A 27,378-nucleotide genomic window follows, 5' to 3' on the forward strand; every position below is an offset into this window, starting at 1 on the left:
GTCCCGCCCCACGCTGGCAGCCTCGGACCAACAGGGCCTGCGCGCTAGTGGGGCCGGGCCCGCCTTTCGTGGGCGTGCGCGCTGCGCGCCTCAGGCTTGCCCACGGCTGGGTGGTCCAAGCCGCGAGAGGTATCAGTTTAAGGCTGCGTTGGAAGCACAGTGCTCCTGGCCCAGGACACGGCGGCCCCGCGGCAAGCCGGGGACTCCGAGCTGGTGTGCGCTTCGCCCACGCAGGTACCCAACCTTCTGGGGGCTGCTGCAGAAACAGCCCAGAGCCATTTTCACCCAATTCCGCCGAGACTCGGCGACTTGTTTCCCGTGTTCTTCCAGTCGAAGCTCTGGCTTATCAGCAGCTACACTCCCTTCCCAATGTGACGTTTACTGCACACAACCCCTTACCTCTCCAACCCCCTCATGTACTAACCCCTTAAAGGAATTTTATTGTTCACCCTATGTCCTGACAAGAGATCAGTAACCGCACAGGTTCTACCTGGTCTCTTTTTCCCTTCAACCTCTGAGGCTGAAATTTGCCCAAGGTAGGGTGTAGGACTCTACCTAACCTTCTACAGGAAGCCCCCAGTGATACACCGCAAGCTTGGGGTTGATCTGCTATCTTTTACTGTCACAAGAAGAAATGGAATTGTTAACTGGAGAGAGATAGACGAGTTATAGAGGAAACACAGTCAACTTAGTTTCGTAGACTAACCTATTTTCATTTACCTCAGGAAATAAAATAATACTCCCCCCCCCTTTTTTTTTTTTTTCATTTTAAATACACTGACCAATTTTTTGGGAGAAAAGGTCATAATTTACACTGGTCCTGAACTTGATAGCAAATATAAAGAACTAGATTTAAAATTATGTCATTATATCAAAACACACACACATCATTATAGGTCCCAATCCTTTATCTATCTTCTCTAACACAGTGGCAAAATGTGACCTGACTGGAATTGAGGAGGCATGTTACTGAATATTTATTTGGTGGAAATAGTCGTAAGTTTTCTACAGAAATGTGTGTTTGAATAAATACAGTGCTGCTCTAGCCTTCGCCTAATACATATGGCAGCCCCCACTTTTCTGAGAAAAGTCATCTATTTTGAAACATATTTGGCAAATGAGGTATCAGCTAAGGGATTGTAAACTAGTAATTTCTGAAGATACAATCATTTTTTTCTTTTAGTGTGTAAGTGCTGTGTTGTGGATAATGCCAAAATCGGACTACAAGAAGTGTTTTAAAACAGAACAATAGAAAAGCTATCATTCAGTAATAAACACCTAATGTTGTATGGTATGAAATACCCTCTGTACTGTCTAAGAAACATTAAGATTTCTACAAAGTTGTAATAATAAAAACGCTACTTTGCCCCTCTTGTGAATTTTGGCACCTCTTAAAAACGTTTGCCTGTTGGTGACATAGAAATTTAGGTCCCCTACCTTCACTATCTTTCTGCTAATCTTGGTATGTATTTAAAAGGAAACAAGATATTTCTGCAAAAATTCCTGGGTTCTTGGAAAGAGAAAAGATTATGAGACTGAATGAAAATAAGTGGAACAAAGACCTGACTATGCAAAGGATAAAAGGTAATCTTTTAAAATATAATAAGAAGATGTATGGATGATCCCCAGAAGTGTGTAATTTATTTTTCATCAAAATGCATAATAGGTGTTCAAGTAAGTTCAATATAAATATATATTAATACTAAGTTTTTAATGTATATACTGCATAATATTCATGATAGTGGGTATCTGGTGACTTCTCAAATAAATAGCTTCCACCAAGAAATTAGAGAAATGATGTATGTGTCTATGTATGTGTATGTATATGTTTGTGTGTGTGTGTGTGTGTGTGTGTGTATCTCCTCCATGGAAAACCAGTTTTATTTAGTGTAGTTTTAATTCTAGTTTACAAAAAAAAAAATACTGTAATCAGCCTTCTAATGAATAATCATTTGAGGTTAATCAATAAACCATTTGCTACTAGGTCAATTATTTTATCAAGACTCTTACTTTGAAAATCAGCTGAGAAAATGGTTATCCTCTATGGAATTGTGGATGATTTGCCTGATTATGTTTTTCATGCCTGATAACATTTGAATCTTTTTTCACTTGTTATTCCATGTTTTTATAACTAGCAATATAAAATGTACCACTAACAATGGAAAAATTTTCAGTTTATCAGTCAGTATTCAGTTCTTAGAATAAAATGTTAGATTTTGAGTATGACCTGCAGATTGTCCCCTTTATAAGTACTGGATATCGTCTTCTAACTTATTTTCCATTTTAGATTATGCTTCATATTCTTATGTATGTCTTAAAATGCTCTTTGTCAATTCAAAAACAGATGTACATTTTCTCTGAAGTATACTGAAGGTGTTACATTATTTAAAATACTTGTAGGTATTTAACCATCATCCTGCCTTTTTCAAAAGCCTTATGTTTCCAAGGAAGAGGCTATAAAATCAAACAGAGAATTCCACTATGAGTTTATACAAAAGGGAAAGTGTCATCTTATTCTGTGCCATTTCATCCTGTCACCTTTAACAATTTGCAACTGCTCTAAGCTTCCGCTTCTTGCTTGTTTTGTTTTGGCTATTACACTTATGACTAAGATTAAATTCTAACACTTAAAATGACTGAGTACTTTTGGAAGGTCTTTTTTTTTTTTTTTAAGATTTATTTATTTATGCATGCAGAATTAGGGTACAAGCCAGAGATACAGGGGTGGTGAGAGAATTCACCAGAGAGAGACTGGGGAACAGAACAGGCAAACTGATGAAGCATACTGCTGAGGGGAGCAGTGGGCAGGCCAGGGGAGGTCTGCCAAGCCATGTGGCAGGGATCAAACTTGTGTTGAAGCAGCTGCCACTACCTTTATAGTGCTGTGCTTTACCCGTTGTGCCACCAGGGAGGGCCAGGAAGGTCGTTTGATAAAGATGTCAGCCATTAGGTGAGATGAAGTTACTCCTTATGTCACAAATTGTTAAGATTATGGAACTTAAAAGTAAAATTTTCCTCAGTACCTATGAAGACAGTATTTATAGTGATCTGAAATGTATGGTCTGAAATACCCTCTGTAATATCTGAGAGATGAAATTGTGTTCTACAAAGTCTGAGAGTCATGCATTACATGCATTACTTAGTTTTACATTCGACCATCATATTACAGTGCAGGGATAATGATTAAACTGCTATTCGTAATATCTGGAAGATGAAGTTCATCTATACATAGTAAAATATAAAGACTTGGGACATGAAAGCTATGCAAATAAGATTTCAATTATAGGGGAGTAATTTGATGTAAACCTTTTGTTTTATTCTCCAGTCACTGGCTACTTTGCTAACACAAGCTCATGAGGTTACTGTGCTTCTTTGAAAAGATAACATCATTCCTTAGAGTCAGGTGGAGTCATCTATTTTTCTTTGAAACTTCTAACAATCACCAATTGCCCTTCCACTTATATTCCATACCTGCCTTTACTTTAGTTCTATCCATTAAGTATCTTTAAAGTGTCTCATCTCAGCTAGCATATTTGTGGTTTCCTTTAATTATTTTTTTATTTTTTTGTTTTGGTCACCTCTAACCACACCACTTCACATGAACCTCAAGCTCATTGGACACACATCAAGTGTAGCTAGGTCCCCTCTAAGGTGGCTTAAACCAGAAAGAAAAATACTGATGGTCTCACTCTTAGGAAAAATATAGAAGATCCAAATAAGGGATCAGGAAAAAAAAAAGAATAATTATAATAAAGTAAATATCAAAATCAACAGACAACTATAAAATAAAGACATTTTGCAGGGAGTGAGAAGGGAATAGGAAGGAACACAACAGAAGTGGGAAGAGGGACTATGGTGATGGTACACAGGTGAATTGTTGGTGGAAAATTTATGGATGAGAAAGCACACATTGTACAAAAATGAAAAATGATGCAAAAAATAAAATTAAAGAGAAAAAGTGGCTCAAAATCAGTATGTTGACAATTCAGTGGTCTTGAAACTTTCAGAAGACATGTTAAATAAGCATTTGGATCTGCAAACCTAGAGCTTAGAAAAGATTTTGTTAAATTATATCTTATGTTCTTCATTGTAGTGACTCATTGTGCCCTGGGGTACTGAATTATCAACCTTAGTTCAATTATCTACTTTAGTGACAAACCTAAATTTTCAAAAGTCATCAAAAGAAATTTTTAATCAAACTATGTGGAAATGATATTACTGAATGCAAATTTATCCTGGCAACAAAAAATCTAGCCATAAATGGGCCTAAATAGCACCATTGGGTACTGTCTCAGCACATTCTTAAACAGTAATTCTCAAAAGACAGTGATTTTGAGACATCTCATGATCTCTTAAAATGGGACATATGAAAAGAATTTGATTATCACAACGGTAAAGGAAAATGTTACTGACATTTACTGTGTATGATGCTAAACATCCCACATAGGACAGCACCCTAAAAGAAAGAATTATGCAGTCCCAATGTCAGAACTGCTAAAGTTGAAAAACCCTTGTTTAGTTAGATGTGTGAGAAGAATAAGGTTAAATCATGCCATTTGGCTTCCAGCTCAAAGTGATTTGGGGTGGGACTCATCCTGAGGGCTCAGACATACCAGTCAAACAGTATATTCTATGAATATATTCTAATTCATTGTCACCAGTGTCTATTCAGTCTGGAAATCAAATTCTTGTTTCTCATTGATGGAAATTCCAATTTGGATAATTTTCATTGTATGGAAAATAAAGTGAATACTTAATCAGTGATTAATGTTTTATTAATTTTGGGAATCTGCTTTATTTACATCTCCAGTTCTTTTGGCTTACTTACGTGCCCCTAAGAGAAATACATTACAGCTTCCATCACTAGTCTTTGAATACCAATAAAGTAAAAGTTTCCTTGAAGAACCCCCTAATCAGTATTTATTTAGCATCTACCAAATCACTAACATTCTGAAAGGAACAATAGAGGATTAAAAAAAAAAAAAAACCCTATCTCTTAGTTTAGTTTTTTTCACTCTGAAAGTGATAATGGTTTGTGCAAAAGACAGTGAGCGTCATGTATTGATGTGTACAGAGATGATTAGATACTGCTAACTGCTAACTGATGAAGATTTTTCAGTTATACAAGGTGGAAAGTGGATGGAAAGAGGAATGTGGAGAGGAACTGAATTTTTTTTTTAAAGATTTATTTATTTATTCATACAGAACTGGGGTACAGGCCAGAGATGCGGAGGGTGAGAGGATTCACCAGAGACAAGAGTGGGAAGCAGAACAGGCAGATCGACGAAGTACACTGCTGAGGGGAACAGCCGGCAGGTCAGGAGAGGTCTGCCCCGCCTTGTGGTCACCTCCAGGGTGGGTGGGGATCTAACTCATGTGGAAGTGGCTTAAGCTTCTTTGTGCTGTGCTTTAACCCGCTGTGCCACAGGGAGGGCCGGAACTGAAATTTTTAAAGGTGAAACACAGCTTCTCCATTTTTAAAACAAACGGCTACATCCCCCCTCACTGTCATTAGGACCTAGAAGGAAGATTTCCTTCAGCTCTTTCTGCTACAGCACACTGTTTCTTAAGATTCTCTTGGTGTAGAAAACTATTGTGGATATATAAGCTAGAAAGTGCTGTGGAGCCAGGGATAAACTGTGAAAACATAGACACAACGAAGAATATTTTTCAAGAAGGAATTCATTACTGAAGGGAAAAAAATAAAAAACTTGCTGCTAGGAAGCACCCCTAGGGGCCCCATTATTGTTATAATTCCTGCATTCAAGACACCTTAAAAGTACAGAAGTCCTTCTTTATCAGCTGGGCATCCTTGCAGGAAATGTTATGAAAGTTCCTTATAAGAAGTGTTAAGAAAATTAATTGAAAGATAACTGGTTTCCAATTCATTAGTACTACATATTCAGAAGTCAGACAAGTTGGATAGCAATAATAGGGATTTATGATAAAGACAAACTAAGGGTCTTCTTAGAAGTAGCTGCTCCAGTATGTTTAAAAGAGCGTTCTCTTGAGTAATATTTTTAGTTTATGGTATATGCATTTCCATATTACTTTTTAGGAAAATGAAAAGCAATAAAAGGTAACTTTTTCTACCCGTATGGTGAAAGTAAGTATTAGGAAGAGATGCTATGAATTTGATGCTTCTTTTTATTACTTTATCCAAAATAGTTTTGAGAAAACATTTGACTTAATAAGGCTAAAAGAACATGAGAGTACTTCCATAATAATAACTTTTGTGTGTGTGAAATATCTGGCAACTTGAAGTTTTATGGCAAAACTTCAAATGAGTCACTCTTAGGTTAATACAAACAAAATTGTCCTAAAGTAATAAGATTAAGGGTACTTTAACATCTTTAAAGAACCCTAAAGTTGCTCTATCATAGTATTGTGTATATACAGTAGTCATCAACTTTTACTCAACATTGTATTCTTGCTTTATTAGGCAAATTCATGTAAGATATTGAAAATATCTCACTATCCTGCCTCTGGGTTGTGAGGACTATCTTGGTAGACAAAGTCACTTAGACTTTAGATCTGTCATTTCTCCTGATAGAATTATCCAGATGAGACTACAATAATCTTGAATAAATGATGAATCTTTGTCAATAGATTTCAGAATAGCCTTGGAGAACCTCATGATCCCATAGAAGGATCACTGTCAGGATGAGTGCAGGATGAGGCAGAGCAGTATAGTTGGACCATTCATGGGGAGTTTCTGCCACTAACAGATTGTGTATTCTCCACCTACTCATTGAAACCCAAGATACTTCTCAGTGTTATCTGGAAAATAAAATTGTATCTGCATTTTACTCCTATCTAATATAGTGTCTGTATCTACTCTCAGCCTTATGGTCAGTACCCTCTTTAGAGTTCTGAGAAACTCCCTGTGCGTTTTCAATAGGAATTCATAAAACAGTGCTCATTGCAACACTGTCTCTTGCTGTGCAGAAACCCCATGGGACAGGGAGTGGTGCTGGCATGTGTGTAATTCACAGTACTCCAGGAAACGTGGGACTCCTTCGAAAACAAAGTGATTTTCACCACCTCCTTGATCTACGGTCTACTCTTTCTTAACACCTACTCCTACAGGAAACCCTTCTGTGTTCCCCTTATTTTCCTTGCTCTTTCACCAGCAACCCAGACTGATTGTACAACCTGTTTCTCCACAAATCTTTTCCACTACCCATCCCTTTCCATAATCATTATGACCATTCTCAGAGGCAAATTCATCTCGAGTCCCTGTGCTACCCAAATTGGTTAACTGAAATAGTTTATTGTGAGTAAGCAACTTGATATTTTTATTAACACTGGCCACCCAATATCATAGCTTTCATGTTAATGTTCCAAATACTCTGGACTCTGGTTTAGTGTGCTTAAGGTTCACTTCCTTTTGTTTTTGTTACATAGTTGCCAATATGTGATTAGGTAATTGGGCAAAAGGCTATACAAAGTAAATGTTTATTAAGCACTACTTATTATCCAGCATTATGTAAATACAGATATAATCAAGTCAGCTCTGCATTTTCCAGATTTCTGTTTCTTTGTATATGACATCTCATCGAAGGTCAAAGTTCTAAAACATTCTTCATTGTATTTTATGGAGACATATACAAATTATGTGTAACTTCTATAAGAACTGCACTGGATAATCTGCATATCAGCACTGTATTGGTATACCTTTTCATTACCTACATAGTTTTTCCGGACTTAATGCTAGACTTAGAGTTAATATTTGCTTTTAAATAAAAATCCAGCATAGGAAAGCTATCATTTTACTGACATACTTTGGATGTCTCTAACACAAGCTAGATTTTTTTCAAGCACAGTGAATTATGTGCTTAAATGTTTATGCATGAAAAGAGTTGGATAAAACCTGTTACCTATAGACTATAAGACTATGAATTATTGTTATTTCTTTACATTCTATTGCATTTTCCAACAAATAATTTTATGATGCATATGTATGTTATGTATATGTTCATATATAGACATAAATATTGAATTTTCCAAATGACGTAATAATTTTATAATGCATGTGTATGATGTATATATTCATATATAGATGTAAATATATTTTGTTTATACCCACATGCATATTTTAATGGAACATCAGTATATCACATTCCAATTTTTTGCCTTCAGAAAGATTTCATGCTATTATATTTATAAAAGGTCAATGATGAGATGTCCAGAAATATTAAGTGACTTACCTAGAATTATACAACTATCCAGGGACCAAAAGCAAAATTATATAGCTATTTGTTTAGTAGTTTTCTTATTACAATGAATATAGGAGAATGTGTACAATTACCCATTTCTTCCAGAAGGGTACCAGCTTTATGTAAAAGCTCTAGCATTCCAGAATTTATTCAGTCCTGATTTGGATAGGCAGGGGTGGTGGTATTTACCATACTTAATCAATGTGAAAATTTGTGTCTTTTTTATCTAAGAATGTTTCATGCAGTAAAATACATATATTGGATTCTCTATAATAATATTACTTTAAAGAAGATATTACAAAATATTAACAGTGGTTACTTCTGGGTTATGGGCTTATGTTTTCCTTCTCATTTATATTTGCTTTTCTTAATATCTATAATAACTTCATAGTTTGTTTAATTAAAACTAATTACTTTATAAGAAGGAGCTTGATATTCATGAGTTTGTTTTAATCCTCAGATAGCTTACAGATTTTCTTTTATTCCACAATGATATACATACAAATATTTAGCATTATAATGCAGTTTTTTAAATTTTTTTCTCTCAAAGACCTTATTAATAATCCATTTGAAGTTATGAAATCTTACCTCAGAGCTCTAATTCAAATATAGAAATGACTGTTATAAACAGATTAAGGAGGTTCACAGATCCACTGAAATTCATTCAAAAGTCCCCAATATTTCTCAAAGCATGGGCCAGAGCTTTCATTTGAACACCTGAGATGCTTGTATGAAATGCAAATTCCCAAACCTTGCGTCAGACTTTCCGAACTTAAGGGAGGAATGCGACCAAAGAATCTATCTTCTTACCAAGATAGTCCTTCCTTGTTCTCCATGCAGCTGAAATGTAGAGCAATCATGAAAATCTGAGGGCCTAATAATCATAAATCTCATTAAAAATCCTCAATAAGATTAGCAAAAATTAAAATGATAAGTGAATACCCAATGTCAGGCCTTAAAATTAGAAGTCTGGGGCCTTCCCTGGTGGCGCAGCGGGTTAAAGCACAGCACTGAGAAGCTAAAGCCACTTCCGCATGAGTTCAATTCCCACCTGCCCCAGAAGTGACCACATGGCGTGGCAGACCTCTCCTGACCCGCCCGCTGCTCCCCTCAGCAGTGTACTTCGTCGATCTGCCTGTTCTGCTCCCCACTCTGTCTCTGGTAAAGCCTCTCACTGCCCCTGCATCTCTGGCCTGTACCCCAGTTTTGTATGTACAAATAAATAAATAATTCTTTAAAAAAAAATTAGAAGTCTGAATTAAGAGTTGTCAAATAAAGAGAAAAATGGTGTCCAGTTATGGAAGGGACAGTAGTAGGTAGATGGAAACAACAACACAGTGAATTATGTACTAATAACCAGTAAGTCTGGGAACTAAGAACAGACAGTTTGAAGGGCCCATATGGAATCTTGAGCAAAGCATCTAGAAGCAATAAAGGGAGAAACACTGATGGCTCAGACTTATTTCACTTGGGAAAAATAATTGATGTTTAAAGTAGCCATAATGATATGCAGATATGTTTCTCATAAGAGTGGAGTGGAATCCCAAGAACAAGTATGAAACTATCTGGAAAAAAGATGAGTTCATGAGTACTTTGAATTATGCAGGGATTATAAAATGTTAGCAGTGAGGAGATTTTATTCATTATATCTCCCAATTTTCTCACTTAAAAAAAACTTTTGAAGCTTATCAAAACTTTGTTATTCATTTGAGGTAAATTCTGTGAGACTGTGAGTCGGCCCTCCCTGGTGGCGCAGTGGGTTAAAGTACAGCAGTAAGAAGCTCAAAGCCACTTAAGCATGAGTTATATCCCTGCCTTGGAGGTGATCCTCATGGTATGGCAGACCTCTCCTGACCCACCCATTTCTCCCCTCAGCAGTGTACTTCCTTAGTCAGCCTGTTCTGCTCTCCTCTCTGTGTCTGGTGAATCTTCTCAACACCCCGGTCCTCTGGCCTGTATTCCAGATCTGTATTCATAAGTAAATAAAACTTTAAAAAAAAAAAGAATTCTGTGAGACAATATAATGCACATGTCATTTTGTGGTTTGAGATGGCAAGCAATGGTATTATTTGCCATTGGCAGAACTGAATTTACAAATAGTTCTGTACCCTAGTTCTTAAATTACTGAATGTCCAAACCACACAGACAAAGCTTAAGTCACTATTAGTGCTTTAGGTTATGTGTCTTAAGAAACCTTTGCCCACTCTGAGAAGTTTGAAAAACAGCCTGGCACTTTGGGGAACACTTGGAAGCATGAATCAGCTAAGTACCATGGACACCCTACCAGAAAAGAAAGAGACTGGGAGAACTTTGAAAATACTGAAATTTGAGAGGCTACTAGAGGTAAAGAGTCTTATTCAACCAAAGCAGAAGGATTTCCAGTGGGTTGGAATGTACATGTGATAAATGTAACCTAAGCTTTGAAAATGATGTTCAACCATCAGGAAATGTTAACACTCCTAGATAAATATCCACAAACATGTAAGTAAGTGAAAAATGTGTCCTGAATTAAAAACTTATGATTTGGTACATTTTATTTTCCTCACTTGTTTATCCATCTATTCAACAGGGGTTAGTATCAGTTAGCTACTACATGTAGGAAATAAGGCAGACAAAAGACTGATGTGCCCTGCATATCAATCAATCTTTTTTTAATGACTTATTTATTTGTGCTACAAGAATTGGGGTATAGGCCAGAGGTACGAAGGGTGAGAGGATTCACTAGAGAGAACAGGGAGCAGAACAAGGGGATTGACTGAAATACACTGCTGAGGGGAGCAGTGAGCACTACAGAAGAGGTCTGCTGCATCATGAGGCCCTGGCTAGGGATCCAATTCCTGCTGTAGTAGCTGTGGATAGTTTCAAGTGCTGTGCTTTAACCCCTTGTGCCACAGGGCATTTCCCCTGCATATCAAGATTATGGAATTTGCTGGCTAGGTGAGGAGAGAACCATCCAATAACTGAAACACACATGTAAATATAAAATTAATTTTCTATGAAAGTCTATTAAGTGAAGTAAAATTCTATTTTAAATAACATTTGGTGGTTTTAAAATGAAGACTCTCTGAAGAGACACCATTAACCTGAGAGCTGAAAGATGAGTAAATTATCAGATGTAAGTTGATGATCAAGTCTTTATCAGGTGAAGGTGGTTGGAAGTGACCTCAGTTGAAGGGAAGAGCATGTTCAAAATGTTGAGGAATCCATGGAGCTACAGGTGCAAGAACCAGAGGAAGAAAGAGGTTGAAAGAAGAGGAAGGAGATGAACAAGGTCAGCAGGAACTTTAATATAGCCCAAATGAGTGTGAGATATCAGTTCAAGCTGCTGTTTAAGGTACCATTTTGAGTTATCTGAGTGTGTATTTTTTTTGGAGAGAGGTACTTCATTGAGCTAAAAGTGTAGTGTTCTCAGGAAAATTCTGCATTGTTTTACAACAACCAGAATAGAAAATTTTAAGCCAAGAGTCCATAAAAAGATGCTTGTCTTGGTTAGTCAAGGCAAAACTAGTATTGTCACTAAGTTCCTCTAAGGATTCAACATAGTCCAGCTGGGGACAGTATGAAAAGTTAAGATCTTATTTAGACTTATACTATTAATATTCTAAAAACAATAACATTGACCACTTTTGGTGTAGATTTGGCATAGGAATGCATTATTTCACATGGCAAAAGGAACTTTGCAGGAATAAAGGATCTTTAACTAGGATGATTGTCTGGGACTCTGCAAATGGGAATTATGTAATTGTGTGACTGTAAGAGGAAAGTAGGAGTCAAGGTCAGAAAAGTGAAAATGGAGACAGAGGTTGGTTGAGTAATATGGGTGTGGATTTTGTAGAGAAAGGAGCCACAGGACTATGAATTCAGATGATCTCTAGAAGCTGGAAAAGGCAAGATATATGATCCTGTACAGGTGACTTGACCTTGACTTCAGCCCAATTTTTGAATTTCTGATCTCTGGAATAAAAGATTAAAAACTTTAGTTGTGTTAAGCCATTAAGTGTGTGGTAGTTCATTACAGGAGAAATACAAGTAATCACAAGTCAAATCTAACTCCAGGCAACCACTAATCTGTTTTTCACCCCTGTAACATAATTATTTCAACAATGGCATGTGAATGGAATCATAAAGCATATGACCTTTTAAGATTGCCTTGTATCACTCAGTTGTTTCATCAGCACAATGTTTTCTTTGATTTCCAAAGTTCATTCCTTTTTATTGCCAAGGAGTATTTTTGGGGACAAATGTACCAACATATGCCTATTGAATTTCCTTTAATGATGTTCAGCTGATGGCAGACTTACTCAGTTTTTATTTGCTTAAAAAATTATTTATTCAGTATCTTTCACTGTTAAAAGATATTTGTATTAGATATAAGAATCTTAGCTTGGCTATTATTATTTATATTAAAGATATTATTCCATCAGCGTTTAGTTTCTACTTTTACTGATGATTAATCGGTTTTCTTTTTTAGTTCTCTTGGAGACTCATCATGAATTAATATTACTGTATTTGCTAATTTTTTTAAAGATTTATTTGTTTTTGCATATAGAACTGGAGTATAGGTCAGAGGTGCAGGGGCAGTGAGAGGATTCACCGGAGACAGAGTGGGGAGCAGAGCAGGCTGGCTGATGAAGTACACTGCTGAGGGAAGCAGCGGGTGGGTCAGAGAGGACTGCCGCATCATGTGGGTCACCCCCAGGGCCGGGGATTGAACTCATGCTGAAGTGGTTTTAGCTTCTTAGTGCTGTGCTTTAACCCTCTGTGCCACCAGAGAGGACCTGTTTCCTCATTTTTGAAAAATTATCAGCTCATAACTTAGCAATGTTATCTCTTTGCCATTCTCCTCTTCTGAGACTTCAACTATATAGTATACCTTTAATCTCTGTTTTCTGTTTCTTCATTTCTCCTATATTTCCCATTTTCTATCTAATTCACATATTGGATAATTTCTTCTGCTTTTTCAGTCACTAGTGCTTTTATATACTGTTCATATCTATTGAATTTTTAATTAAATTATTATGGCTATTATTATAATTTCATTTGTCCTTTAATTATTTTAATTTAATTGTTTTAATGTATATTATACATTGATGTTTCCTACAGATAAGTTTAGACTACTTTCTAATTTTAAAATAACACTGAGGTATAAACATTATTTTCCTATTAATTCCTTTATGTTGTTTTGCATATCTTCTTTAATGATGAATTAATTCCTTTCTTTTGTTTTGTACTACTTATTGTTTTTAGGGGAGAGTTTAAGAATTTACTGGCTAGGTGAGGAGAAAACCACCTACACCCCCCCATCCAAAAATTACTTCCCTCCTGTAGTTGCCTTAATTCTCTGATAACTTGAGGTACTTTAAGCTAAATTCATAGCTTCAGGCTTTTGGACTAATTGGAAAAAATCTGGGTTATAAATACATGTGATGACTAATTTAATAAATACTTGTTCTTTTCCAAAAGGTGCAAAATTTTAAGGTCCTAATTTGATGTACAGTGAATACCCTTAGAGTTTGAGCTTTGGGTTTATCATTATTAGAATGATTTATGAAACTTGTTTTTTAATTAAATAAAACTAACCATAATTCAGGTTGTTAGATTCTCAAGTAAGGAAAGTTTTGTAAATGTGGGTTTACTACTGACATTTAAGTATTTCTATTAACTCTTCAAGGAATAGAGGATGAGATATAATTTTTCAGAGCCAAATTGAAGGAAAGACTCAAAAAATGCTTTGTAAAGTACAAAATGCTACACAAATATAAAAGAGCACAATTATGATAATTTTATTTCTGCATACTTACCTTCCCCAACTCCCCTTTTCTCTCTAGAATTCACTTTTCTCACCACCCCTGGAATCTGGTGCCTCAGTGGATCCTGACTATGTGATCCACTTTATGTAAGTAGTATAACCAAAATTAATACAGGAAAACTAAAGCTTACTTAGTAAAGAACAACAATGATAGGTAACACTTAAAAGGACTTTGCTGTAAAAGAAAATATATTTAAAACAAATGATTCTTAATTCTTTCACTGGAGTTACTACCTAAACACATTAGGTATTTTGAGGTAGGTGATTTTCCTACCTCAAATTATTTTACAAAAGCAAAGATTTCTCACTTGGATAGAAATTAGTTCTAGAACCTCCCTGGGGGGGGGGGGCGGGGGGAAGGGCAGTAAGTCTCAGCTCTGTCACCATGAAGGCCCACTTTGACAGCCTGAGTTCAACCCCCAGCCTAGGAGCTAACCCACAAGGTCAGCAGACTTCTATTTCACCTGCTGTTCCCCTAAGCAGTATATTTCAGTACATATGTCTGTTCTATTCCCTACTCTGTCTCTGGTGAATCCTCTGATACCCTGCACCTCTGGCCTGCACCTCAGTTCTACCCAAAAAATAAATAAATAAATAAAACATTTAGAAAAAAAATTAGTTCTGTCTCACTGAGTCCATGATTAGGTCAGCAATTAGATCAGAAAATGTCAAATCACAAAAATATCCAAAGTCCAGATGGAAAGTTTTGAAATGGAAGAGAAACTTTCATCGCTTTCTAAATCCTTTGCCAAAAATGGAGCAAACTGACACACTAAAATTAGCACTGAAAAGAATAAATGTTCTCTTTGATATTACCAACATAGTACATCCAATTAAAACAAGATACAAATTCCACTTTAAATTACAAATTCCACAATATACAAGCTCCACATAACAAAATAAGACAGACTGGGAGGCTTAAACAGCAGAGATCACTTACCTTAGTTTTGGAGGCTAGATATCCAAGATCAGAGTATCTGCAGGTTGGTTTCTCCTAAGGCCTCTCTCTTTGATTTACAAGTGGCTACTTCTTGCTTCAATCTGTGTATACACATTTTTGGTGTCTTTCTCTATTTGCCCTACTCTTCTTCTTATGAAGATACCAGTCTTAAATACAGTCTCATTCTGAGGTCCTGGGGGTTAGAGCTTCAATATATGATTTGGAGGAATACAGTTCAGTCCATAATAATACATAGTTTCAAAAGTCATTAGTTCTACTGAAGAAGGTCTGTTAGAACAGTGGCAGGTACTGGTGAGAAAGGAGAAAGGATTGAGCTTTCTTTTTTGAAAGAGTAGGTTTGTCAATGAATTCTTTGATTGGACACCAAGAGCAATAATATAAGCAATAATACTTAAGTAATAACATTTCTCCGAAGAATATATAAAAATAAGTACAAGCAAATGAAAAGATGCCCAAAATAGGCATTTAGGGAAATGCAAGCCAAAACCACAATGAAATAATATTTTATACTTACTAGATGCCTATTTTTTTGGAGTAAAATAATAAGTTTAGGGGAGGATGGGAAAAATATGGAACCCTTGCAGATTGCTGGTGGAAGTGTAAAACTGCTTTAGAGAGCAGTTTGGCAATTGCTCAAAATGTTAGACATAAACTAGCATTATTATGTGACCCAGCACTTCTACTTACATAGACACCAAAGATTGAAAACAGGTCCTCAAACAGATACTTGCACCAAATGTTCATTCCAGCTTTATCCCAAATGCCAGATGGTAAAATAATTCTGAGGTCTATCAACAGATGAATGGGTAAACAAATTGTGTTGTATACATTCAGTGGAATATTATTTGACCATAAAAAGGCAATACTGACAGGATACCATATGAGTGAACCTTGAAAACATTACACTCAGTGAAAGAAGCCAAACACAAAGTACACATAAACAAGATTCCATTTATGTGGTTCCATAATATTCCATTTGTGGAATAAGTACATTCACAGCAATGGAAGTAGATTAATAATAGAAGGTAGGGGGGCATGATGACTGATTGCTAAGAATGGGGTTCTTTATTGGAGTGATTAAAATGTTCTGCACTTAGACAGTGGTGATATTTCCACAACCTGTGATTAGATCTATTTAGTAGCTGCAATATATAACATAGAAGGTAAATTGAGGGTAGTAGTCGGGAAGGGCAGGATGACAAGCACAAAGAGGGGACAGTGGACTATAGAGTATCATGGGGTGCTTTGGTAGTGGGTGTGGCATGATAACATACCTGAAGAGGTGTAAACCTAAACATGTAAATCATATACCATGCTTTAAAATAGCATTGCCACAATAAAAAATTACACAATGTTTAAAAAGAAGGTAACTTTTAGAATTCATTTAGTTTTCACTTCAAAAGGAAGTTTAAAAGTAAAGGCAGTCAGGGCCCTCCCTGGTGGCGCAGCGGGTTAAAGCACAGCACTGAGAATCTGAAGCCACTTCCGCATGAGTTTGATTCCCGCCTGCCCCGGAGGTGACCACATGGCGAGCCAGACCTCTCCTGACCCGTCCACTGCTTCCCTCAGCAGTGTACTTCGTTGATCTGCCTGTTCTGCTCTCCACTCTGTCTCTGGTGAAGCCTCTCACCGCCCCTGAGCCTCTGGCCTGTACCCCAGTTCTGTATGAATAAATAAATAAATCTTTAAAAAAAAAAAAAAGTAAAGGCAGTCAGGCTATTTTTTCCATAGTTCCTTCTAAAAGGATTTATGTTTCTATGGAAACAGAATACTAATATTGTCTGTGGAATACTTAAATGGACACCTGTGTTCCAGAGGGCACTTATAACTTAATGGTAGTCCTTACAGAACTGTGGAGATCAAGGGCTGCTTTGCTGGTGGGAAAATTATGGTGACCACACCTAAGGGGGGGGAAATCCTATATTGTGAAAAATTAGACAAGGATATAAACTAAAATTTTTAATCAAAAAGTAGAATATAGTGCTTTCAGAAAATGTGTTGGATATGTCAATTTTGAATAATGCACATCTGAAACTTATAATGATGTAATGTCTTTTCAGTAAAAATAATAACAGAAGAAAAGTGTTCATAGAATGCAAATGTCTTCTTCTTTTCACTCTGAAATTCTCACACTCCATTTTAGGTTTTTTACTTTTATAGGAACTCTTTCCTGCATGGAAATCATCTGGGACCTTATGACAATGCAGATTGGCTCAGTAGTTCTGGGGTGGAACTGGAGAGTCTAACATGCTCCCTGGAGAAACTAGTACAACTGGTTTCTAGACCACATTCGAGTAGCAAGGGTTTAACCCAGCATTTCCTAATATGGTCCCTTGGCATGTTTTGAGGAACTCTTGACTCTTATTTCCATATTCATAGTCATTCTTCATCACCATTATCACCTCCACACCATTGTCAGAGCTAACCATAACAGGGCAATGGAAAGGGAAGTTTAAGGAATATAAGTGTTCAGAGATAATTACTGATATTAACATAAAACTGCTAAAGATTGTAAGTGTGGTTTGAGGTTTTAGGATTAACTTTTTAGGTTTGTATATGTTTACTGTCATTTTTCCCCTCAAAACATGCCAAGGAAATGCTGGGCTAGACCCTTGCTTCTCATGTATGGTCTAGAAACCAGTTGTACTAGTATCTCCAGGGAGCTTGTTAGACTTTCCAGTTCCACTCCAGAACTACTGAACCAATCTGCATTTTCATAATGTCCCCAGGTGATTTCCACGCAGTAGCCTAAACTGATAGGTGATAACAGTGACTAAGGGTAGTGATGTTGGGGCATGGAGAGCTGTAAGGGGGGTAGAAAATAAGTGACCTCTGTGTGAAGGTTCGTGTTGTGAGTAGTGTGATTGGTCAGGCTAGATCTGCAGGTAGACTTTCCAGTGAGGGTGTGGTTATAAAATATTTGTGTGTGTATGTGTGAGATTTCAGTGATACTTCAGTTGGGAGAAAGCTATCAGTTTGCCTTCTAATATCCAGACTGTTATCAAAAAAAAACCTTCCCCCAAATATTTGACCCCCAAACTTGATGTTTTTTTGTTTTTTGTTTGTTTGTTTGTTTATTTGTTTGTTTGTTTGTTGTTTCAGAAAGCAGGGCCCTAAGTTAGAAATTTAAGTTTGTGGGTTTTTTTTTAGATTTATTTATTTATACTTTACAGAACTGGAGTACAGGCCAGAGGTGCAGGGATGGTGAGAGGATTCACCAGAGACAGAGGGGAACAGAATAGGCAGAGTGACGAAGTACACTGCTGAGGGGAGTAGTGGTCAAGACAGGAGAGGTTTGCTGCATCATGTGGATCACCTCCGGGGCAGGCGGGCATCGAACTCACGCGGAGATAGCTTAAGTTTCTTAGGGCTGCACTTTAACCCGCTGTGCCACCAGGGAGGGCCCAGAAATTTAAGTTTTAAAGCCTTCTAAATGAACTTCTAAGTTAAAAATAATGTCAACTCATGGAGAACATGAGGCCCTTTACTTAAATTCACTGTCCTCTTCTGTGAACCTAAAATAATATTTATGGGTGGGTTGTAGTGATGTGTGTGGCGTGTTTTCTAAAGTGTTAAAATTATTATTAGGATCAGTATCTCCTTTCACATCATCATAAAAATGCCACACTAGCCTCACTACCTACCTACACAATAAACCAGTGACAATCCAGATTCCTAGCAATCTACATCAGGCTGTACAGAGCTGTATAATGATACCTAACCTGAAGTTCTGGGTTGTGCTTCGAAGTTTATGTGTGACTACATACCATGAGGAGAGTTAAAAGTAAATAACCATAGTAGGGGCCCTCCCTGGTGGCGTAAAGGGTTAAAGTGCAGCACTATGAAGTTAGCCACAGCACTTAAGCACAATCCCCGCCCAGAAGTTGACCCACATGGTGCAGCAGACCTCTCCTGTCTCACTGTTGCTCCCCTCAGCAGTGTACTTCGTTGATCTCTCTGTTCTGCTCCCCACTGTCTTTGGTGAATCCTGTCAACTCCCTCTACCCCCGCACCTCTGACCTGTACCCCAGTTCTGTATGCATAATAAGTAAATCTTAAAAATAAATAAATAAATAAATAACCATAGTAGGACAAGGAGAGCCCATTTTCAAAAAGGTCCATATTCACCAGCCTTGCTGGGAATGAAGTTTAGAAACTCCCTTGATCCTCTCCACTCTCTGTATCCAGGGCCAACTTAAGCCAACACCACACTAGTGTCTTCATACTTCCTGACCCACTTCAGACCATTATTAAAGAAAAAATGTTTAGAGAATCATTTGTCTTCATAATCAGCTAATAGAGCTGGCTCCTCTCCCACTTCCTTCCAAATTACTCAGTTACTTTTTACTGATCAACAAACTATCTCATGTTTAGTGGTTTAATATAACAATTTATTCTTTTTATGATTCTGCAGTTTTAGTAAGCCCTTCTGGGCAGTCCCATTCCTCTTGTCACCTTTTCAGAGAGCTGATAGCTGATCTTCACTTGACCTTTATAGTTTTCATTGTTCAAATGTTCTGAATTTTGCAACCCAGAACTTCAGATTCTAAGTATCATTGTGCAGATTGGACATCCAGATGTAGATTATCAGAAATCTGGATTGTCACTGGTTTATTATGTAGGTAAGCAGTAAGACTAGAGGCATTTTTATAATGGTGTGAAAGGAGATATTGATCCTAACAATAATTCTAACACTTTAGAAAACACCTCACACACCACTACAAAATTGCAAAGATAATTCTGTGCTTTTATAACTAATTTTACTGAGGAGTCAGGAGTCACTAGAGCAAATTTCAATATAATGGGAAAACAAAATTTTGTACTAATCATTATTTTCCATGTTACCTTTTTTTTTTTTTTTAAATTTAAACCCTTTCCTGGACATCACCTATTCCCCTATCTTTGTGTCTACTCATTTCTTCAGAAAGAAAGTGTTTCAGTTTATCGTTTTTCACAGTACAAACTGGATACCATCTTTCAGGAAAACCTCATAGCTGAGCAAAAATCCCATTCCCCATCTCTCCCCCAAGTGTATCTTGAAGACAACAATTTGGTACAGAACATTTCCCAAATTTGAACATAAAGTGAGTGAGGGGAGGAACTTGATTTGATTCACTCCATAAGGACTTTTATCCTCCAAATCTCCTCAGGATTCTGTACAGGTGGAAAATGAAGATGAACTTCATTCCTCCTGCAGACTCTTCCTGGAGCCCTCCCTCTACTCCACATCTGTATCCTCTGAGGATAAGCCACTAGACACCATGGTATGTGGAGGAAACCAGGGCTCCGGAGCCCCATCTCATCTGCAGATTCCCAAGACAACACTTGATGGTGCAGCTGAACAGTCAGTTCCTGTCTTGGGTACAATTTAATAAATATAAAAACTAAGCCCACACTTGCCTAGGAGGCAGGGTTGGTTGGTGTTTGAATAGACAAGGGGACTGATAAGGTTATCTTGGGGACACCATGACCGGAAAAACCAGGTCAACTTCAGGGATGAAGAAGCAGGGGCAGGACACATTGTGTGTCAGAGACAAGTGCCCACGACCAGACATTCCAGCAGATAACTGGTGCAAACTGGCAGCTCAAGTTAGAAAGCCTCTAACTTGAGGCTTTAACTTGAGGGTGTAAGAAAGGCTCAAATACTCTTTCATGTGCAGACTTCTCCCATGAGTCCATCTTTTCTATTCTTTTCTCTGTCTCTGGTGAATTCTTTCATCCTGGTGTCTCTGACCTTACCCTGATATCTCTCCTTTTTTGATATGTAGGATATCAGTTCCTTTTTTGCTCATTTCTCTGCTTCCAGACTTTATTCAGAAACCTGTTAATACCCCCTTTTAAAAAAAAATCAAACCAGGTGCAATGGGGTAGGACACAGCACTGCAAGCTGGCCGCAGCTGCTTCAGTGCAAGTTCAATCCCCTTCCAGGAGGTGACACACATGATGCAGCAGACCTCTCCTGACCTGCCCGCTGCTCTCCTCAGTGGGTTGATTTGCCTGTTCTGCTCCCCACTCTATCTCTGGTGAAGCCTCTCACCACCACTGCACCTCTGGCTTGTACCCTAGTTCTGTATGAATAAATAAATAAATCTTTAAAAAAAATAGTACACATTAAAAAAAAAAAATCAAACCATCATAGTGGCTACCCAGCAACAAAGAATATAATCCTGGTGCCTACCCTTTACATACACAAAGTCCAAACAGAAGCACAGATGTCAGTTTGTCTTTACTTTGTACCAAATCAACTCTTGGATCCCTTCTTGGACAACAATAAGCAGTTAAAGAAAGAGGAGCATAGCTCAGTGGGGTTGTCCAAAGCATCTGAAGCACAAGTTTGATCCTGGACCAAGAAGGTGACCCACATGGTGTAGCAGATCTCTCGCCCACTGCTCCCCTTAACAGTTTTATTTCAGCTGCCTGTTCTGCTTCCCACTCTGTCTCTGGTGGATCCTCTTACCTCCAACACCTTTGGACTGTGCACCAGTTCTTATATGCATAAACAAATAAATCTTTTTTTTTCTTTTTAAAGATTTATTTATGCATACAGAACTGGGGTACAGGCCAGGTCGACTGACAAAGTACACTGCAGAGAGGAGCAGCAGGTGGGTCAGGAGAGGTCTGCTACGCCATGTGGGTCACCGCCAGGGCAGGGATCGAACTCATGCTAAAGTGGCTTTAGCTTCTTAGTGCTGTGCTTTTAACCTGCTGCACCATTAGGAAGGCCCCATAAATAAACAAATGTTAAACAAAAGGTGTTTTCCCTCTGTTCAGAGGGTTGGATTGAAAGGTACATTCTGTGTATCTATAGCCAGTATGTAGTTTATGGTAACTGTGACCATTTTACCCCCAGGAAGAAAATAATGTGAGATAAAATGTGCTACATACCTAGATAGTAATCAAATGAGCCTTTAGAACTGGTTTCCTGGCCCCTCTGCACACTGCCACCACCTGGCAAAGGTATGAAACAATCCTTTTAATGCCCAATATAGCCTTTGCTAAGCATTCTGGCAGATGTATATATTAATATGATATTCCCTACAGTGAGTTTATCCAGAAGGAAAACAAAACATACATTCTTCCCTTTTTAGGAAAATTCCTCTATGCATACATCATTATGCCTTATCCCTACCTCCCAGAACCACCATGCACACTTCATTTTACACATTTAAAAACTACCTCAAAAATTAAAAGCAACTAAAAACCTGCTAAATTCCCTCTGAGTAATGACAGAATGAAAATGTGTAGCTAGCCACAATCTGGTAACTAATTACTTGACTGTGGATTCTATTATTTTGAAAATTGAATTATTTGTTATTGAGGCGATGTTGATTTTTAATACTATATATAATTTAGGACAACAAGTAAATACCTCTCAGATGTTTTCTACCACACCACACCCATCCCCAAAGCACCAGTAACCACCACAGTCCATTTGACCCACCTTCCCCCTCTGTTCCTTACCCTCCTCCTCCCTTTTGGTAGCCTTACTTAATCTGCAGTCAGATTTCTAGTTTATTTTTGTTTAGTTTTGTGTGATCCTTTGCTTTATTTCTTTATATTCTACATCTGAGTGAAAATCACCAGTATTTGTGTTTCTCCTCCTTATTTCCCTGAGGATTTAAAGAAATGATTTTGTTGAGGAGCAGTTCTTACCTGTTCTGCAAGGGCTGGAAGTGGTGGAGTGACATCTTCTGGCACACATGGGGTACTGCATGCTGGTTTGCCCCGGAGGCCCTCTCCCACTGGTTAACCTTAGACCAAGATCTCTATCTACTTACCAAGTTCAGCCTCATCAGCAGGGTCAAAGGTAGGTGATTGTTGGCTAGAGAGTTAATAATCTGCTCTCTTTGATTAGTATTCACTGGTCACTGATCTTTTAGAAAAATAAAAAAAGCAATCTAGAGTACACATGACATCTAGAATTATGTGAAATGTTAGTCAGATTCCTACCCAACCTATCAGTGGTGGTGTGGACACAGAGGTAGCAAAGCAGTTGTTAAGGGGTATTGCAGCTCATATTGCGTGGGCCCTAAGGCCGTATGTGGTGTGTGGTGGGGAGAACAAAATAAATCAGTAATGGTGTTTCTACTTAGAGAAGGAAAGCTGTGTACAGCTATTTAAGTATACTGGCTTGCTGAGACTGCCATAGCAAAGCAAAGGGATATAAGTGTCAACAGGGCTGGTTCCTTCAGGGGTTTGTGCAGGAGAATCAGTTCCAGCTTATCTACTAGCTCCTGGGAGTTTGCCGGAAGTCTTTGGTGTTTCTTGGCCTATAGATACATCCTGTCAATTTTTGCCTTCATGTCAGATGGTATTCTCCTCGGGTATACATGTCTCTTTATATGGTATTTTATTTACAAGGATTCTCGTCATATTAGATTAGAGACCTGCCTTTCTCCAGTGTGAGCTGACCTCAATTTATCACATTTGCAATGACCTTATTTCCAAGTGAAGTCACATTAGAGGCACTAAAGAGTTAAGAGTTCATGTATGTGGAGGGGACACATTTCAGCCTATAAGCATTTGGCAATCAAATGTTAATCCCGTAATCAAACTCCTTCCCTTTACCCTGGCATCTCTGACCTCACCCCAGTATTTCTCTTCAATACTAGAATATTGTCTTCTACTAGAATCTGATAGCAGTCTCCTTTAAGATTGTCTAAGACACACGCATTTCTTATAGCCACCATCCATTTGATCATACATACCATAATGACCAACTTTGGATTCATTTTGGCATGTTTCAGCATAAAATACCCTACCTTTACCTTCCAAAACATTTTTGTCAGTGTTAGCTTTTTGCACTGCTTAATGGCCCAAGTACACCAAACCACTCTCTGTCAAATTAAGACCCCACTGAGGAAATTAATTGTTTTGAGTGTAGAATGTTAATGTTCTGATAAAGTGAATCTTTCCACGAGCCACTGTATCTTTGTCTGCTCCACCAGCTGCCATCAGAGAGCAGACTGTCCTCTCTCTTGGTGCTGCCCCCAGCTCTGCATGGTAACTGCTTCTCCTGCCCCGTACATAATTCTCTGACTTGATTCTTTCTTCTGCCCGGTTCAAATGACTCTCTTTGCCTTGTGCATCACTGACTGAAGATCCAGCAACATGATCTGTGTTGGGAAATCCTCAAGTTTGCAAAGTTGCCATATTTTTGCTTATGTAGGTCACTAAACTGCACAGTCTTGCCAGGTGAGCACCGATTCTTTTGAGCCTGTCTTCAGAAAAATGAACTGGAAGCTTTTTAGAATGGTTCAGTCTTCAGCTTCGGCACTAAGTTTGAGGTCCAGCTTCCTGTGCCATGCTGCTGCCACAGTGCAGTGAGGCCCTGGGTGTCCTGACAGGGGAGATGGCCCATGGAGACAGGAGATGATGTTTCTGAGTTAGGCTGCTGGCAGGGTGCCGTGAGGGTGGGGCCCAGGGAAGAGCTGGGCAGGACTGCAGGGATGACACCAGGGACCTCCATCCCTGAACTTAAAGCACTAGGTATAACAGTGGATGGAGGATATTTTCTCCAGTTTCCAATAATATATTTCTTATTTCTGATGGAGACCTCACCACAATTACTTTTAATGTTCATATTTCTATCACCGGTCTTCTCAAGACAACCTAAACTATCAAGCCATTCAAAATACTTCTGGGTTCTATTTGTTAAAGAGCAACCCATTTCTCAATATCAAAATCTGTGTTAGTTTGTCATGGCTGCTGTTAAAGTGTACCACAAAGTACCAGAGGGTATAAACAATAAAAATGTATTGGCTAGGGGCCCTGCTTGTCTTTCTCATCTTGCAAGATGATAGGTGAAAAAGCTGAGCAGCTGGCTACTGGTGGCAAAGTTAGTAGGGATGATCCCAAGGCCAAAACACCTAAGAAAGGCAAGCCGAGCGAGGTGCAGCTGAAACCCTGTCCTGGTCAGAGGAGTTACACATCTTCCCTATCTGCTATGTATTCCAGGAAGACCATATACAATAGGAAATATTCAGTAGCTAACCCAGAATGGAGAAGAAAAAGGAGAAGGTTCTTGCTAATGTTTCAAAACCAGTCAGTGGTGACAAGAATGGAAGTACCTAAGTGGTGAACTTGCTAAAGTGCATAGGTTCTATCCTACTGAAAGTGTGCCTCAAAGCCTGCGAGCCACAGCAAATCCCCCTTCAGTCAGCCTGTGAGAGAATTGTGAGGTTCTATTGCTATTGGGACCTTTCTGATAATCCTCACTGGATGGCAGAGAGAATGATTTTCCTTAAGCAGCTGAGGGGTGGCTTGCTACTTGTGACTGGATCGCTGTTCCCCAATTGAGTTCTGCATAAAACACACGAGACATTTGTCATCACCATTTCCACCAAAATTGATATCAGTGGTGTGAAAATCCCCAAAAATCTCACGGATGCCTACTTGAAGAAGAAGCTGTATAGTACAGAAAGCTCTGGATTTTTTTTATAACCTCTAGCAGAGAGCCCCCTGTTTCTTTCAGTTCCTTACAGGGAGAAAATTGGGGATTGCTGAGTAAGACAACATGGCAGTTAGATGGAGTTTTTCTGATTCAAAGTGGGCTCCAACTTATAGCTGGAATGATAAAATTTTCCACAGAAGGGCCCCTCCATACTCTACTGCCACCGCTCTCTTATCTGAGCACACAGTACTCTTTTCAACTCAGTGATCCTGGAAGTCCAGACACTCATGGTTGCACATGGAAGGCACTTTTTTTGTTGCAACGTAGAACCCTGAAGGTAAACTCCTGGGCTGTATATGCAGTGTTCTCCCCATTAATAGTAAAATCTCAATGAACACTAACATGAACAAACTGTTCCATCTAGACTGCTCTATTCACTGTTCAGAGGACATGTTTAGCTTGGCTTTTATTCCTTGCTCATGCTGTTTTTCCAGCTTTCTTTCTCACACTCCCTTCTCTACTTACCTCAAACATTCCTCCTTCTAAGATCAAATTTTAACCTCTATACAAATTCCCTTTGCCTGGACATGCCCTCTCCACCTTTAATCCTCTACATAGTCTGGTCTGTCTCTCACTATGTGAGAATCCTCTTATGAGTCTTACTGTGTCTTTCTCATCTCATCCCTTTATCTCTTACCCATACCTCAGAGTGCATACTGAGGAAGACATTAGTAACATCATATTATGTTCTTAGCTTTTGAGGTGAAGAAACTAAAGTGCAGAGCAGTTATAAGATTTAGCAGGGTGACACCATAAATTAGAGCAAGGTCTCTTCAACATCATTCTCCTCACACTTGCTAGTTTCTTCACCAGCTAAGGGTGAATATCTTTGCAGGAGGAGAATATATTTTGGACTTTGTATACATACCTATTGCTGTCATATCCCCACATTCTTTCCCATGCTTAATACACAGTAGTTGCTTTATTAATATTTGTTGATGATGAAAGGCAGTCTCACTTGAAACTGTGGTGTTTGTATTGTTTCAAATGTGAAAGAAGTTCTTTTTTTCTTTGAGAAAGGGAACACTTCAGCATACAATCATCAAAGAGAAGCAGTTAATAAAAGATAAGACATTAGAATAAGGGTATATAGTGATAATTGTCCAATTCTCATGAAGCATGAAGGAAAGAGACCTCCTCCCTATGGCCAGTTCCATTTCAACACAGTAGAAAGTAGACCAATCTTTTGTATTCCCTTTTATGGTTACCAGATAATTTACTCAAGCATCACTGGAGAGATCAAATATTATAACTGCGATACTCAATTCAACTAAGTTATATGGGGACAACTACATGTAATATTCATCCAGAATAGAAGATTCAGAAGAGCCTCACAGGTTGATTGGGGTGTAGTCACATGTGAAAGTTGCTGTACATCAAGACACACCCTCAAGGTGCTCTACCCGAGAGTCAAGCATAGTCAATAGATACTTGAAAAATTGTTCTACCTCACTAGTAATCAAAGACAAGCAAATTATGGGGTAGTAAGTATCATTCATTACTCCTTGATCAAATTAATGGTTTTTTTTCTTGAAAATTGTAACATCTAATGTTGAATAGAATTAAAGAAATAATAGACCCTCAAGCACAGTGGAAAACCTTTCAAGTGGATAACTTAAAAATTTTCAAAACCTTAAAAATGTGCCTATCACTTCACCTAGTAGTGGCACAGTCTATGAAAAACTGTCCATAATATAAATGATGATAATAGCTAATATTTAATTGAACATTTACTGTGTCCTAGACACAGTTTAATTGAGTCAAACCTCAAAAATATCCCTATGGGAATATTATTATTATTATTACATCCCGAGTTTATAAATGAGGTCTAAGGCACAGAGAAGGTAAGTAAACTGGACATATACCAGTTTATGGAAAAGTCAAGGTTTAGCTCCAGTCATCTATTTCTAGAGTCTATACTCTTTTTTTTTTTTTT

General features: G+C 38.1%; 1 protein-coding gene and 1 pseudogene across 2 annotated transcripts in view; both read left to right on the plus strand.

The window, feature by feature from the left end:
* Window positions 1-154: 154 nt before the first annotated feature.
* TMEM243 (transmembrane protein 243, mitochondrial) overlaps window positions 155-27,378 on the plus strand; it is a 56,861-nt gene continuing 29,637 nt past the window's right edge. For both annotated transcript variants that reach the window (XM_012720976.1, XM_012720978.1), the window contains exons 1-2: window positions 155-234; window positions 1,478-1,584. The gene's annotated coding sequence lies outside the window, so the exon portion shown is untranslated. The remainder of the gene's footprint in view (window positions 235-1,477; window positions 1,585-27,378) is intronic.
* Window positions 24,786-25,432, plus strand: LOC105853221 (annotated as a pseudogene).

Source organism: Condylura cristata, unplaced genomic scaffold (assembly GCF_000260355.1).
Source record: "Condylura cristata isolate star-nosed mole 26May11 unplaced genomic scaffold, ConCri1.0 scaffold00005, whole genome shotgun sequence".
In the NCBI taxonomy this organism is placed as follows: Eukaryota; Metazoa; Chordata; class Mammalia; order Eulipotyphla; family Talpidae; genus Condylura; species Condylura cristata.